Source organism: Cervus canadensis, chromosome 21 (genome assembly GCF_019320065.1).
Source record: "Cervus canadensis isolate Bull #8, Minnesota chromosome 21, ASM1932006v1, whole genome shotgun sequence".
NCBI classification, from domain to species: Eukaryota; Metazoa; Chordata; class Mammalia; order Artiodactyla; family Cervidae; genus Cervus; species Cervus canadensis.
In genome coordinates, this window is record NC_057406.1 from 46,264,068 (window position 1) to 46,278,517 (window position 14,450).

At 41.0% G+C, this 14,450-nt stretch overlaps 1 long non-coding RNA gene across 1 annotated transcript; it reads right to left on the reverse strand.

Moving 5' to 3' along the window:
• Positions 1 to 1,430: 1,430 nt before the first annotated feature.
• LOC122423213 lies at positions 1,431 to 14,138 on the reverse strand. Its single transcript, XR_006264105.1, has 3 exons — positions 14,077 to 14,138; positions 8,132 to 8,134; positions 1,431 to 1,582 (listed from the first exon to the last, which is right to left on the reverse strand). It is a non-coding gene; the product is annotated as an uncharacterized LOC122423213 (long non-coding RNA).
• Positions 14,139 to 14,450: the final 312 nt, after the last annotated feature.

Genomic DNA, 14,450 nt, shown 5'->3' on the forward strand with positions numbered 1-14,450 from the left:
AAATGAAGGAGACCCAAAACAGAGGGGATATGTGTACATGTGGCTCATTCTCTTGGCTGCATAGCAGAAGCTAACAATATTGTAACGAACCATATTCCAATGAAATTGTTTAAAATGAGAAAAGCTGCATTCCAGCAGGAATAATTGTGACACACAAGAATATTGTACATTACGTAGTATATTAGAAGGTCATGTGCTCTACAGAAAACAAAAAAGTACATCATAGAAGGGGGATAAGGATGGTAATGGTGGATCAAAGCAGCAGTTAGATGATAAAATGTGGTGTATGTATGTCCCCTGCTGGATTGTGATCTTCTTAAAGGCAGAAATCATGCCTTATCTGTTGTTGTATGTCCAGAGTTTAGCCCAGGGCTTTGTACATGGTGGATTATCATTTGTTTATCTGTTCCTTCAATAATCATCTATTGAGGAGTGACTGTCCCAGAGACAATGCTAGGCACTATGAATAATAATAATAGCAATATTTGTTAACTGTTCATTCTATACCAATGACTTCCATTTCATAGATGAAAAAGCAGAATATCAGGGAGGTTAAAAAAAAAATCATACTATTCCAAGGTCACAATGCTAGTGAATGGCTGAGCCAGGGTTTGAACACAGCCAGTCAAAGTCTAAAGCCTAAAATCTTAGCCACATTACACAAGCTCTCTAGTTCCTGTTCTCAATTGTGCAAAACTAATAGAGAGGACAAATATTAGCAAATAAGAGTAACCAACCATCCTCGTTTGCCCAGGACTATCCTAGTTTCAGTACTGGAAATCTGGCATTGCAGGAAACACCTCAGTCTCAGGCAAATTGGAATTTGTTCAATCTAAATCTCTGTTCAAATTTTGTTTTTTCAACTCGGCCTTCTCTGACCTTCAAATCTGCCCTCCTGCACCACTCCCATGCCCTGAACTACTTTTTCCTATTATACTCACTATCTTATAACAAACTATATAATCTGCTTTTGTCATGTTCAGCGTTTCTTGGCTGTCTATCAGCGTGTAAAGCAAGCACCTAGAACAGTACCCAACACACAAACAGCTGGTTTCTAGCACCCAAGAATGTGGATAGGCAGATGATACCACTCTAATGGCAGAAAGCAAAGGGGAACTAAAGAGCCTCTTGACGAGTGTAAAAAAGGTGAGTGAAAAAGCTGGCTTAAACTCAACATTCAAACAACTAAGATCATATCATCCGGTCCCATCATTTCATGGAGAATAGAAGGGGAAAAAGTGGAAGCAGTGACAGATTTCCTCTTCCTGGGCTTCAAAATCACTACAGATGGTGACTGCAGCCATGAAATTAGAAGATGCTTGCTTCTTGGAAGGAAGGCTATGACAAACCTAGACAGCATATTAAAAAGCAAAGACATCACTTTGCCAACAAAGGATCATATCATCAAAGCTATGGATTTTCTAGTAGTCATGTATAGATGTGAGAGTTGGACCATAAAGAAGGCTGAATGCCAAAGAACCGATGCTTTCAAATTGCGGTGTTGGAGAAGACTCTTGAGAGGCCCTTTGACATCAAGAAGATCAACCCAGTTAATCCTAAGGGAAATCAACCCTGAATATTCCTTGCTGAAGCTGAAGATCCAGTACTTTAGCCACCTGATGTGAACAGCCAACTCATTGGGAAAGACCCTGATGCTGGGAAAGATTGAAGGCAGGAGGAGAAGAAGGCAGTAGAGGATGAGATGGTTGAGTGGCATCACCGATTCTATGGACATGAACTTGGATGAACTCCGGGAGATGGTGAGGGACAGGGGGGCCTGGCATACTGCAGTCCATGGAGTCACAAAGAGTTGGACACAACTTAGTGACTGAACAACAGCTCAAGAATGAGTGACCCAGCATGGTAATTGTCCTTAAGCAAATAAGCCTCTTATTTTATGGAGTCACCAAGGGGGTCAAGAAACCCCTTCCTGGAGGAACTATGGCTAACTCAAAGCCTGAGTAGCAGTTTGATTAGTTGACCAGGAGGAACCCAAGGGTATGGGAAAGATATTCTGAACAGAGTGAATGAAAATCACAAAAGCCTAACTGGCATGGTGCTGTAAGTGTGTGTATATGGGATGTGGGGTGCTAAGAAGTTTGGAGTACCTGGGATACAAGAAGCAAGGCAAGAACTGGCCAGAGATAAGGGTGATAATATAAGCAGAAAATATATTGGGGTTTCTGTTTGTGTTTAGGATAAAGCCCAAGCTCTCAACATACAAAGTCCTTTTTTTATCTAAACCTCTAAGCTTCCTTTTCCGCTTCATGAATCCTTCATTCCAGTTAAGCTGGACAATCTACTACTCTCTGTCCATACTCTAAATTGTTCTGCCTCTTATGTCTTTACAGAAAAATACCACTATTTAAAGGGGCTTCTCCGGAGAAGAAAAATGGCACCCCACTCCAGTACTCTTGGCTGGAAAATCCCATGGATGGAGGAGCCTGGTGGGCTACAGTCCATGGGGTCTCAGAGTCAGACACAATGAAGTGACTTAGCACTCATGCACTACTTTTTAAAATGCCCTTCCCCTCCAGCTTCTCAGGTGCTCTCCTTCAAAGTACAATTTAAAACCACCAAGGCCCTGCAAAAGCAGTAGTTCTTCCTCTCTGAAGGCTCAGAACTATTCATCTGCATCTTCAGCTCTTGCCTGCTTTCTTCTGTCAAAGTTACCTTTATGCAGAATATTTACCCCCATCTACCTCTGACTTCATCTCTGACCTCCCACCTCCTCTGAGAACTTTGGCTTCAATCTGCTCCATGAAATCGTTTGCTGCTACCTCAAGACTTTGGCACTGGTGTTCCTTCTGCCCAGGAAACAATCCTTCAATATCTTCACTTGATCCCTTTTTCACATTATTCAGATCTGCTGCTCAGAGAAGCATCCAGGAGCTCTTCGGCGGTCCCAGTCACTCTATCATGTTACCTCTGTATTCATTCCTCGACAGAACTCAGCAGCACTTTTTGTTTGTTGCCTGCATTGCACAGCTTGCAGGATACTAGTTCCTAGACCCGGGATTGAACCTGGGCCCCAGCAGTGAAAGCACAGAGTCCTCGCCACTGGAAAGCCAGGGAATTCCTTCATCAGTACCTGTGTTAAAATGTGTTTACTATTGATAGAAGGCAAGCTCAACGAGAGCAAGCGCCTTGTCGGCTTTGGACCCTACTGACTCAGTGCTTATAATACACAATCAGTTCAGTTCAGTTCAGTCGCTCAGTCGTGTCTGACTCTTTGCGACCCCATGAATCGCAGCATGCCAGGCCTCCCTGTCCATCACCAACTCCCGGAGTTTACTCAAATTCATGCCCATCGAGTCGGTGATGCCATCCAACCATCTCATCCTCTGTTGTCCCCTTCTCCTCCTGCTCCAAATCCCTCCCAGCGTCAGGGTCTTTTCTAATGAGTCAACTCTTCATGACTCAATAATATGTATGAAAAGGTTAAAAAGCTCAGGGCCTCTATTAGCTCACCCGCTATCTTGAAAACATAGAAATCCTTTTATGTCTTTGAACACCCAGTCAATTGCACACAGTCTTTTTCCTAATGGATAGTAGTCATTCAAATACTTATTAAATGAATGAATGAGAGTTCTCTAGATGTATTCTAATGATAAAAATTCTACATACCAATGACTTTTAACCCTTGCTGCCTATTAGAATCATTTGGAGACCTTCTTAGAAATGCCAAAGTCTTCGTTCTACCCTGACATTCTAATTCAATTGACTTGGGAAGGGGCTTAAGCATCAACATTTTTTAAAGCTCCTCATATGATTCTAATGGACAGCTGAGGTTGAGAACTGCTCTAAACCCTACAAAAGAATGCTAAGTTAACAAAATGTTGAATTCCAAACAAGCTTCTGGGCATGGCCATTGATTTAACTCTTGAATTGCTCTTCATGAGGAATTGTGAGCAAGTGCCCTCTTTTGCAAAGGCCTGCTGAAAGAGAACACTCAGAAGGAAAATAAAAGAGAGAGAGACTTTGGTGGCATACACTGAAGGAGGTGGCCTTTCAAAGCAAACACTTCTTAGACCCATCTACTGTTCACAATTTCTTTGAAAAATTCGTTGGCTATAGCACATGCAGGCCCCCACAAGTCAGACAGGGAAAATGCATACTGTGTCGTAAAGGCATTTGCTATCATTCTTGTAGTGATTTGGTGGCTTTATGCAAAAGGGTGGATTATACCTCCCTATCATGGTATTAATATGAATGTGTAAGCCCATTGTGTTCAGGATTCAGTAGACCTGCAATGATTTAGGCAGAGAGGGTGTTTGTGAAGCAGAAGAAAGCCTGCCTAATTAGGAAACAAGGACCGGGAAAATAAATAAAGGGGTTGAACAAAGTCAGCTCTGGCTCTAATTTGCCTGGAGACATCCTAACACTTGCCACAAAATAAATCGAATTCTTGCTGTATACATTCAATATTTGTTAATAAGCTGCCAGCTAGCAGGTTTTTTTTTTCCCCTGTGTTTCCTGCACATACAGGGAATGGCGTGCATACTGTCGGGCTGGCAAATGCAATAAGCCACATGAAGGCAACTCCTAGGCTATGGAGGGACAGCATGGGCCAGGAGAAGACTGTCCCCAACTTGAAAAAATGGAGGAGGGGTCAGAGGAAGGGGGGAGTACAGTATAGGAGACATCCTTGGGTTTCACATACTATCTTGGGAGGAAAATATGATCTTTAGAAGCAATTTGACAAGGAATTTCTATCCTGCTAGTCTGGGTTAGCGTTTTCTGAATGTGATAAATAACAGGGCTCTCGGACAGCCCATTTTTTCTTTATTTTGATATCCTTACCGCAGTAATCATGCCTCTTGTCAAGTGTTATAAAGATAAAGACAAATGTTCCCTATTGCTATTCTGTCAATGCAGCTCAAGCCAGGCCCAAGAAAGGCACCCCGGCCAGCTGTGTGGAACGTACCATTTATCTTATCTCCATCATAGACTGAGGCCCATCCTGCCCCAACAGGATCCTCGGGTCAGAGAAATAGAAACCCGCTGCTGACAGGGTTGAGGCTTCACCTGCTCTAGAAACCAGCACCCCACGCATTTCCCGCCCCCCATGCTGACATGGAGATTTATCTTCCTTTTCTGGGTCTATTGATTAGACCGTGCAATGTATCTGTAAGGTCAAATAAGCAAAACAATCCCTTTGTCCAATAAGATGGGCTTTGGCATCAGTGATTTTTTTTTTTTAATCAGAAAGATTCCACACAGTTGTCATTTATTGATGGTGGCAGTATTTGAAAAACGTGAAATCATTTCCAAAGATGTGGTTCAGGAACCCATCTGAAAACTTGTGTATGCCAAAACAGATGGAGTTTGGCTTAATTGTTGAAATAAATTGCCATATGGAACAAAACACAGCTGATTATTACATTAACACTACTGTTAATATGCTTCATTATTCTGTTGTCATTTTAACTACAGTTGTCACCAGACTTTAATCAATATGTTTGTAAGGGGACTCAAAGTGTGGAATTGGGGGCCCAAAGGAGATTTCGAAGACAATCTAGTCACTTTACAGATAAGGAAACTGAGGCCTACAGAGGATGATTTGTATTAAAACATACACCTTACGGGGCTTCCCAGGCGGCACTAGTGGTAAAGAACCTACCGACCATTGCAGAAGACAGAAGAGATGTGGGTTCGACCCCTGGGTCAGAAAGATCCCCTGGAGGAGGGCATAGCAACCCACTCCAGTACTCTCGCCTCGAGAAGCCTATGGACAGAGGAGCCTGGCAGGCTACAGTCCATAGGGTCGCAAAGGGTTGGACACAACTGAAGCAACTTAGCTTCTGAATATGAAAGGTATTTTTTAAATGTAGGACATATTTGGGCAGGTTATCATAAAAATCAAGGCTGTTTTAACTCAAGATTTAAAAAACAAAAAAAAAACATGACTGTAAATGAGCATGACAGGAGATTTTGTGCAATTAGATGAAATAGATAGAACTACCTAATTTGGCATGAATTCGTTTTCATGCTTAGCATCTCTTAGTTAACACCCAAGATATTATAGATGTTCTCTTCTGGAATTTTTGAAATGATTTCTCATTTAGTAGCTTTTCCCCAGGATATTCGCAATATAAAATAAAAACCACAAACAAGACAACCAGAGATGGTGGAGGAAAGAAAATGGGACATGAGAATAAAGAGATATCTTCCATTTCCAGTTGTGAGTGGAGTTTTTTCCTCTTAGTTTTTCTCATAACTGTTGATCCTTCTCTGGCCCTCTTTTCTCTGTAAAGTGGGAAATGAATGGGAATTGATCTGAAAAGCTATTTCAAAAGTTATTACGGGATTGTCAGTAATCCTCTAAACCTAACCTTCGTTCCTACTGCCACCCCTACCCTGACACACAAAACCCTTTGAAACGCTAGTGTTGGAACTCCACAGTGAGAAAACAGTGAGCCAGCAGCCACCCCTGCCCCGCCCCAGCTCAAGGCCAGTGACCCAGACACAAGCGAGAGGAGGCCTCCAAACTCTGAAGGAAACCGTACCAGCGCATTGAATGGATGGTTCGTTTCATGGTTCGTGTTTCATCCTGCTGCAGCAAACTTTTAAGAGATATCCAAATCCTTTCATTTTCTCTGTATAGCACCCCTGACAGAGTAGTCTGTTACAGTACTCTTCACCTTTAATTTCCCTTTTTTGTTAGTTTTCTTCTATCTCTCTCATTTGTTAGCTCCTAACCAACCCCCCGAAAAGAGTAATTATCCGTGCAACTTTCTGACTAATACACAATAGGAGCTCAGTCACTGTTATTGAATAGATACAAGAATTTAGCATTTATTGAACTCCTGAGTTCTAAGTACTATAGAGGTAGTGTGTGTTTATGTGTTTATGTCTGCAGTGTTAACATATGAGTTAGGGTAGAGGCATATAAATATATATGGCATAAAATATATATTAAAATATAGTGGCATACTTAAGATAGAAGTGCATTTTTCTCTCACATAACAGACCAGTCATAGGCAAGCGGTTCAGGATGAATAAGATATCTGATTTACAAAGTCATTCTGGGATCTGAGTTTGTGGGTTATCTTTGCCACCCTTAACATGTGGGTCCATCTCTGGGTCTAAGGTGACTCCATTTCCCAGTCTGAGAAAATGGGGAGGGGAATATGAAAGGAAAGAAAGGAGAATGGAAAGCAGCAGCTTCCTTACCACTCATTTCTCCCATTCACAACCCACAGGTCAAAACTTTGTCTGTGATCACACCTTAGCTGCAAGAGAAGCTGGGAAATGTAGTCTCCAGCTGGACAGTCAAGTGCACAGATAAAACTCACATATGGGGAAGTGGAGGAAGTGTGGAGGTTTATTAATAACGAAAAAGAGAAAAGTGGATGTAGGGGGACTAGTCTGCAACATTGTGGTTTACAGTATAGATATATTAGTCACTCAGATGCCCAAAATACATTTCTCATATATATTTAATCTTCATCCATGGTTCCTGGCTCACAATTCCCAAAACCCTAGCAATGTCTTGAGCTATAAGAGCAATGGAAACATCTTTGGCAATACTTGGTCTCTAGACTTCTTCCTGAAATTACCTCTTAGCCATAAAGGTGAAATGGGGTCTTGTTATTCGTAATAAGCCCCTTTCCACTGCAGTTGGGCTTATGCTAATGAGATGACTTTTGCAAAGCTCCCAGAAAAAGCAATGTGAGTTAAGTCTCAGATGACGTGATTCATCTCCAGTCCCCATGTTGTTGGTCAGGCTCAATCATGTGTCAGCTGAGAGCAGCCTCACTGGCATGTCTTGTGGTCGATTGCCTATTGCTAGTAGCAAAAAAAAGGTAACTAGCCATATGTTATCATCCAGCAGGTAATTAGTAGTCATCCCAGGGTTACCAAGAGCAGCCAGGAAGGGTCCTGTGTGTTACGTTTTAAAATGTTCTACTCACATCATAGGTGTTAATGTCCCACTGGCAAAGCAAATCATATCTCCAAGCCCAGGTTCAGAGTGTAGAGAAATTGATACCATCTCTTGACAGGAGTTGCTGCAAAGCCACATCACAAAAGGGCATCCTATAGGAAGAAGAAGAATTCCTCACCATTTTTTGCAAACAATTTACCACAAAAGCTAAACCCAAAGCACACAAAAGAAGTATCATGGAACATTCTGCAAAGTTTAACAAGAGAAGGCATATGCTAAAATTATTGGCTAAATTTGGTGAAAAGAATAATTAGATATACATTATCTGTAGCATCATCAAAAGTACAAATCTAAGTGGAATCAACCACTTCATTCTCTAACTTAAAGAGTTAAATAACTTCTTATAAAAGAGTACCATGGGAGCATTATGAAAACAAGAATAATTCACTTTTTGGGTATCAAGAGTGATGTTCCCCAGAAAGAGTATATTTTGAGCTGAGCAAATAGAATTATTTTAGCCCTAAAGAAACACAGAGAACATTTTACATATCCTCCCATTTTACCATTCTAATTCAATTCCACAAGTTTTTATTGCATACCTACTACATCTGAAAGTGAAAGTCACTCAGTCATGTCCGACTCCTTACGACCCCATGGACTATACAGTCCATAGAATTCTCCAGGCCATAATACTGGAGTGGGTAGCCTTTCCCTTCTCCAGTGGATCCTCCCAACCCAGGGATTGAACCCAGGCCTCCCACATTACAAGCAGGTTCTTTACTAGCTGAGCCAGAAGGGAAACCCTATGGCAATTACATAAAGACAAAGAACATTATCAGATCATGAGTTTGGGTATTATTTTCTTTTTTTCTTGTTATACCATTAATAAAGTGAGTTTGGTGAGAGTATTTCCATTTTCCTGGTGGGAGAACTGAGTCAGAAGAGTGTTTTACTAAAACTGTCCAAGGATACAGTGGCAGGACCCAGAGCAGCATTCCGAGTGCCTCTGCAGTGTGCTGCGAGGGGCACTGTTGATGAGAACATGGAAAACAAGACAGAAGAGGACTAGATATGGGCATACCTTATTTTAGGAATTTTTAGATGCAAAAATAGGTCACAAAGAATTAGATGCAAGTTATAAAATTAACTCTATGCAGTCAGCATAAAGTATTAATCATATGTTTCCAGAAGCTTCTCATCTCACTCACCATAAAATGCGAGTCCTTACCTATCCTTCAAGGGCCCGAAAGACCTAGCTGTTCCTCTGACCTCATCTCCTCAACATCTCCTCTCCCTCTCTCTGCTCCTACTACCCTGCCTTATTGCTGTTCCTCAAAAACACCAAGACATCTCACCTGAGGGTTTTGCTCTTCCTATCCCCTCTGGCTGGACTACTTTTCATTCCCACATCTCTACAAGCCTTCAATTCTTGGCTCAGACATCACCACACTAAAGACATACTACATGAAATGTAACCCTGCTTCTGCCTTCCATTCTCTGCCCCACCCCAACATGTTCTCTATTTTTAGTCTTAGAGTTTATCATCTCCTGATTCAACATATATTTATTGTCTGTTTCTCCTACTAGAATATAAGTTCTTCAGGACTTGGTCTGTTTTTGTTGACTATTTTATCCTCAGTACCTCTGTCTGAGTATCTATCTGAAGAGATAGTGTCTGTCACACAGAAAGTGTTACGGAAAGTTTGTTGAATGAATCTTACATCATTGACATAGATGTGTATTAGGGACATATACATCTATGCATATATCTACATGTATACATACATAATCATACATCCAATGCAGGATAATTGTCAATGAAGCCAAGAACCATACAGTAGCAATCTCTTCTCATCAGGGCATTGTTGTCTCTAAAGTTGTTAACTGCCTAAAGTTGTTTCTACCTGGTTCTAATCTTCTTTTGTTATTCTCTTTCATCAGTGTTCACTGATTGGTTTCGGATTCATTATTTCACACAGATTCATGAATTTCACCTTCTTTTATCAGACCAGGTATAACTAATTAAAGAGAGTCCCTGTGACCTTCAATTGCTTAAAATGTACTCTTTCAAGTAAAGAGAACATCTACCTTGCAATGCATAGATGCCACCTATAATAGTTAACTCTATTGATCTAGATGTTCCCTTTCACATTTGCTATTACCAAACCCAGGCAATGATGAAATACAATGCCTTCATACCTCAGACACTGCATTACAATATGCCCCCCACAAAATTCCTGTTACACAGTATCCATTGCAGATGCATGAGGAGGCTCAACAGCACCTCTCTGTAGTGTGGTGTCCTATAAGAAAAGGAAGGCTTTCGGGTTAGTTATTGTTTGGAAGCCTCTCAATTAAACAAAAACTATCTGTTGTGTCATTGTCTTCTGCTTCTAAAATATCCCCTGCCTTAACAAAAAAAGTGGGGATAAAAGTTGTCAGCTTCCTAAATCACTGAGGTCTTGCATTCAAACCTTTATACAGGTGGGTTAATGAGTACAGCGAGATGAGCATAGGAGATGCACAGAACCAGGAAAGATAGGCAGGAGGAACCAGAGTATGGAGAAAAAGGAACAACGTGCGGGTGGGAGAACTTACAAGGCAGCACCTGTTTTTCCAGATCTCAGTTCTAGCCCTTCTCTTCACCACGGCAACCACTTCTCCAGTTTAGACCCTCATCTGCCTGCCAGTGCAGGAGATGAATGAGACTTGGGTTCGATCCCCGGGTCAGGAAGATGCCCTGGAGCAGGAAATGGAAACCAACTCCAGTATTCTCACCTGGAAAATTCCATGAACAGAAGAACCTGGGGGCTACAGTCCATGGGGTCGCAAAGAGTTTGACACGGCTGAACACAAACACATGTGAATCTCTCACTAGACTATTCCAATGGCCCCTGACGGTCCTCCCTGACTCCCTTTTCTCTCTCCTCTGATTCCTCCTTGACAGAATCACCTGAGTCTTTTTCCTAACTCACAATGCTTCCTACTATCCATAGCATCAACTCTGCACCCCTTTGTGAACCTCTTGCTGATCTAATCCCAGGCCATTTTCCCAACTGCATCTCCCAGTTCACACCCTCATTCAGCACCAACACTGCAGCTAAAGAGAGTTGGACGTTCGGTAGCTTCTGTGTTTTCATTCACCAAGAAATTATTCCCTTGACATCCAGCTCCCTCCTCCATATTCAGACCACAGCTGACCGAATTCATGACACCTTCCCTGGTCCTTTCAGCTGAAATTAATTGCTCCTTTCTCCATGCTCCACCAGGTTCTACAGTTTCTCCTCTATTGAACATGTATCATACTCCTCCTTGTTGTTGGTATATGCTTTAGTCTCCCCCAAGAAACTGCCAGCTCTTTAAAAATGTATTCATCTCCATATCCCTTCTTGGGCTTTTACTATAAGCTAGGCATGATTTCAAATGCTGCAGGTACATTACCAATTTTTTTATCCTTATAGCAAGCCTTCAGAGTAGATACTTTTATCTCCATTTTATAAATAAGTAAAAAGAGATACAAACAAGTTAGGTAATTTGTTTGCCTTTGCAGAACTAGTAAGTATTGGAGCTAGTCAAACTGACCCCAGAGTCCATACAAACACTATTGTATGAATATATTTAAATTTATCCAAATAAAGTATTAAAATAATTCCAAAGACTGATAGAAAATGCTATAAAAACAGATTATAAGAATATTAGGGAATAACTCAGACTGAGAAAGCCCAGAGAAGTTAAGCTGCTTATCTGAATTCACATAGTTACAGGTAAAGACAAAATAAAGTCTGTGTCTCTAAAGACTGGCCTAGTGCTCTTCAAACTAGATCATGGCTGCCGTGTGGCACCTATGCAGTGACTGGGAGAGAGAAAAAAAGAGATGAGAAATGTAACTGAGTCTCATGTGATCATAAGAAGTAATAAGGGAATCAGTCAGGGATGGAGTTCAAGATACTGTAGAAAAGCTCCCTAATATACACACTCCTGCAGATGAATTTTCTTTAACTCTAAAATGCAAAAAACGTAAATCCAAGGATCCAAGTAAAAACATGGGCAAAATGTAAATGGTCAGAACCTGAAATTTAATAGCAAACTCTTTTTTTCAGTACTGACCATACATTAGGAGTTGTGCTAATCAAGCGCTAGCACTTGATCTAAGTTAATCATCACAACCAACCCTTCGTCATTACTATAAGCCTCATTTTAAAGAGAAAGGAGCAGTCTACGAGAAACAAGAACTTTCCCAAAGTCACAGGGAGAGTAAGAAGTAGCACTGGGACGCATATTTCAAATGAATGAATTTTTCTGGTAATAGAAGCTTATTCCGTAAAGCCCTAAAACCATTTTGGATTTCCACACACTTTATATGCAGTATATACTCTCCTGTTTTCCAAGAGAAAGAACTGGAATATATTTTAATTTTTTACTTGGTTCCCAAAGTCATCATTATGTGCATTGCTATGTACCAGTTCTCTTTAAAATGGTTTAAAAAGGCAATTATCATACAACAATGCCTTACTGAGGCAGGTATATCTAGGGTTTGACAATAAATGACCTCTCACATACTGTTTTCTTAGTCCCGTTGCCTGCTATTATAGTTTCCCACATCCTCTCACCAAAACATAACAGCTATGGTTTCTTGCAGTTCCACGCCTTCATCAGCCTTAGGCTATCTGCCATGGGCTAGAAGACCGCATAAAGGGCATGATAAAGTTTGGTAAAAAATTCAGAGCTGTTAAAATTTGAGTGATGGGCAGAGATACTGCATCACAAGAAAAGTTTCTGAGCAGAAGTAAAGTCATGTGTTTTCTTTTTACTGGTCAAACCTCTTTCTTTAGCTGCAATCCCAATTATTTAAATACTACATCAATACTGGGGGCAGGGTTGGTGTTGGGAGATGACCACATAACATTACCTTATAAGGATAAATTTATCAGGGTGAATTTTAAAAAGCACCACTTTTTAAAAAAAAATAATAAAATATTCTAATAGAATCATATTGTAAAAATTCAAATTCTGCTTTTAATCTCTGTTATATATTAGAAGTACAAGTAGGGTTTAGAGAAGGCAGAGGAACCAGAGATCAAATTTCCAAGATTCGTTGGATAATGGAGAAAGCAAGGGAATTCCAGAAAAACATCTGTTTCTGCTTCATTGACTGCGCTAAAACTTTTGTGTGGATCACAGCAAACTGTGGAAAATTCTTAAAGAGATGGGAGTACCAGATCACCTTACCTCTCTCCTGAGAAAGCTGTATGCAGGTCAAGAAGCAACAGTTAGGACCAGACATAGAACAACGGACTGGTTCAAAGTTAGGAAAAGAGTATGACAAGGCTGTGTATTGTCACCCTGCTTATTTAACTTCTATGCAGAGTATATCATGCAAAATGTTGGGCTGCATGAATCAAGCTGAAATCAAGATTTCCAGGAGAAATATCGACAACTTCAGATATGCAAATGATATCTTTGTAATGGCAGAAACTGAAGAGAAACTAAAGAGCCTCTTGATGAGGGTGAAAGAGAAGACTGAAAAGCTGGCTTGAAACTCAACTTAAAAAAAAAGAAAACTAAGATCATGGCATCAGGTCACATCACTTCATGCAAATAGATGGGGAAGAAGTAGAAGCAGTGACAGATTTTATTTTGTTGGGCTCCAAAATCACTGCAGATGATGACAGCAACCATAAAATTAAAAGATGCTTGCTCCCTGGAAGGAAAGCTAAGACCAATCTAGACAGCATATTGAAAAGCAGAGACATCGCTTTGATGACAAAGATTTATATAGTCAAAGCTATGTTTTTTCCAGTAGTCATGTATGGGGCTTCCCTGGCAGCTCAGCTGGTAGAGAATCCACATGCAATGCAGAAGACCCCAGTTCAGTTCCTGGGTGGGGAAGATCCCCTGGAGGTGGGCATAGTAACCCATTCCAGTATTCTTGCCTAGAGAATCCCCATGGACAGAGGAGCCTGGCAGGCTACAATCCATAGGGGTCAGACACAACAGAGCAGCTAAGCACAGCATAGCACATGTATGGATGTGAGAGTTGACCATTAAGAAGGCTGAGTGCCAAAGAATTGATGCTTTTGAATTGTGGTGCTGGAGAAGACTCTTGAGAGTCCCTTAGCCAGCAAGGAGATCAAACCAGTCAATCCTCAACAAAATCAACCCTGAATATTCATTGGAAAGACTAATACGGAAGCTGAAGCTCCAATACTTTGACCACCTGATGTGAAGAGCAGACTTCTTGGAAAAGACCCTGATGCTGGGAAAGACTGAAGGCAAAGGATAGCATCACCTACTCAATGGACGTGAATCTGAGCACACTCCAGGAGGTGGTGGAAGACAGGGCAGCCTGCTGTGCACAGTCCATGGAGTCTCAAAGAGTCTGACACAACTTAGCAACTGAGCAACAACAACAAATATTAGAGAGGTGATACAAGATGTAAGAACATGGACTTTAGACCAAGAAATACTTATAGTCTCTCTCTACTGCTTTCTGAAAACTGACTTTGGAGCAGTTACTCAAATTTCTCTGAGTCTCTATTTTTTATCTTTATATCTTAAACTG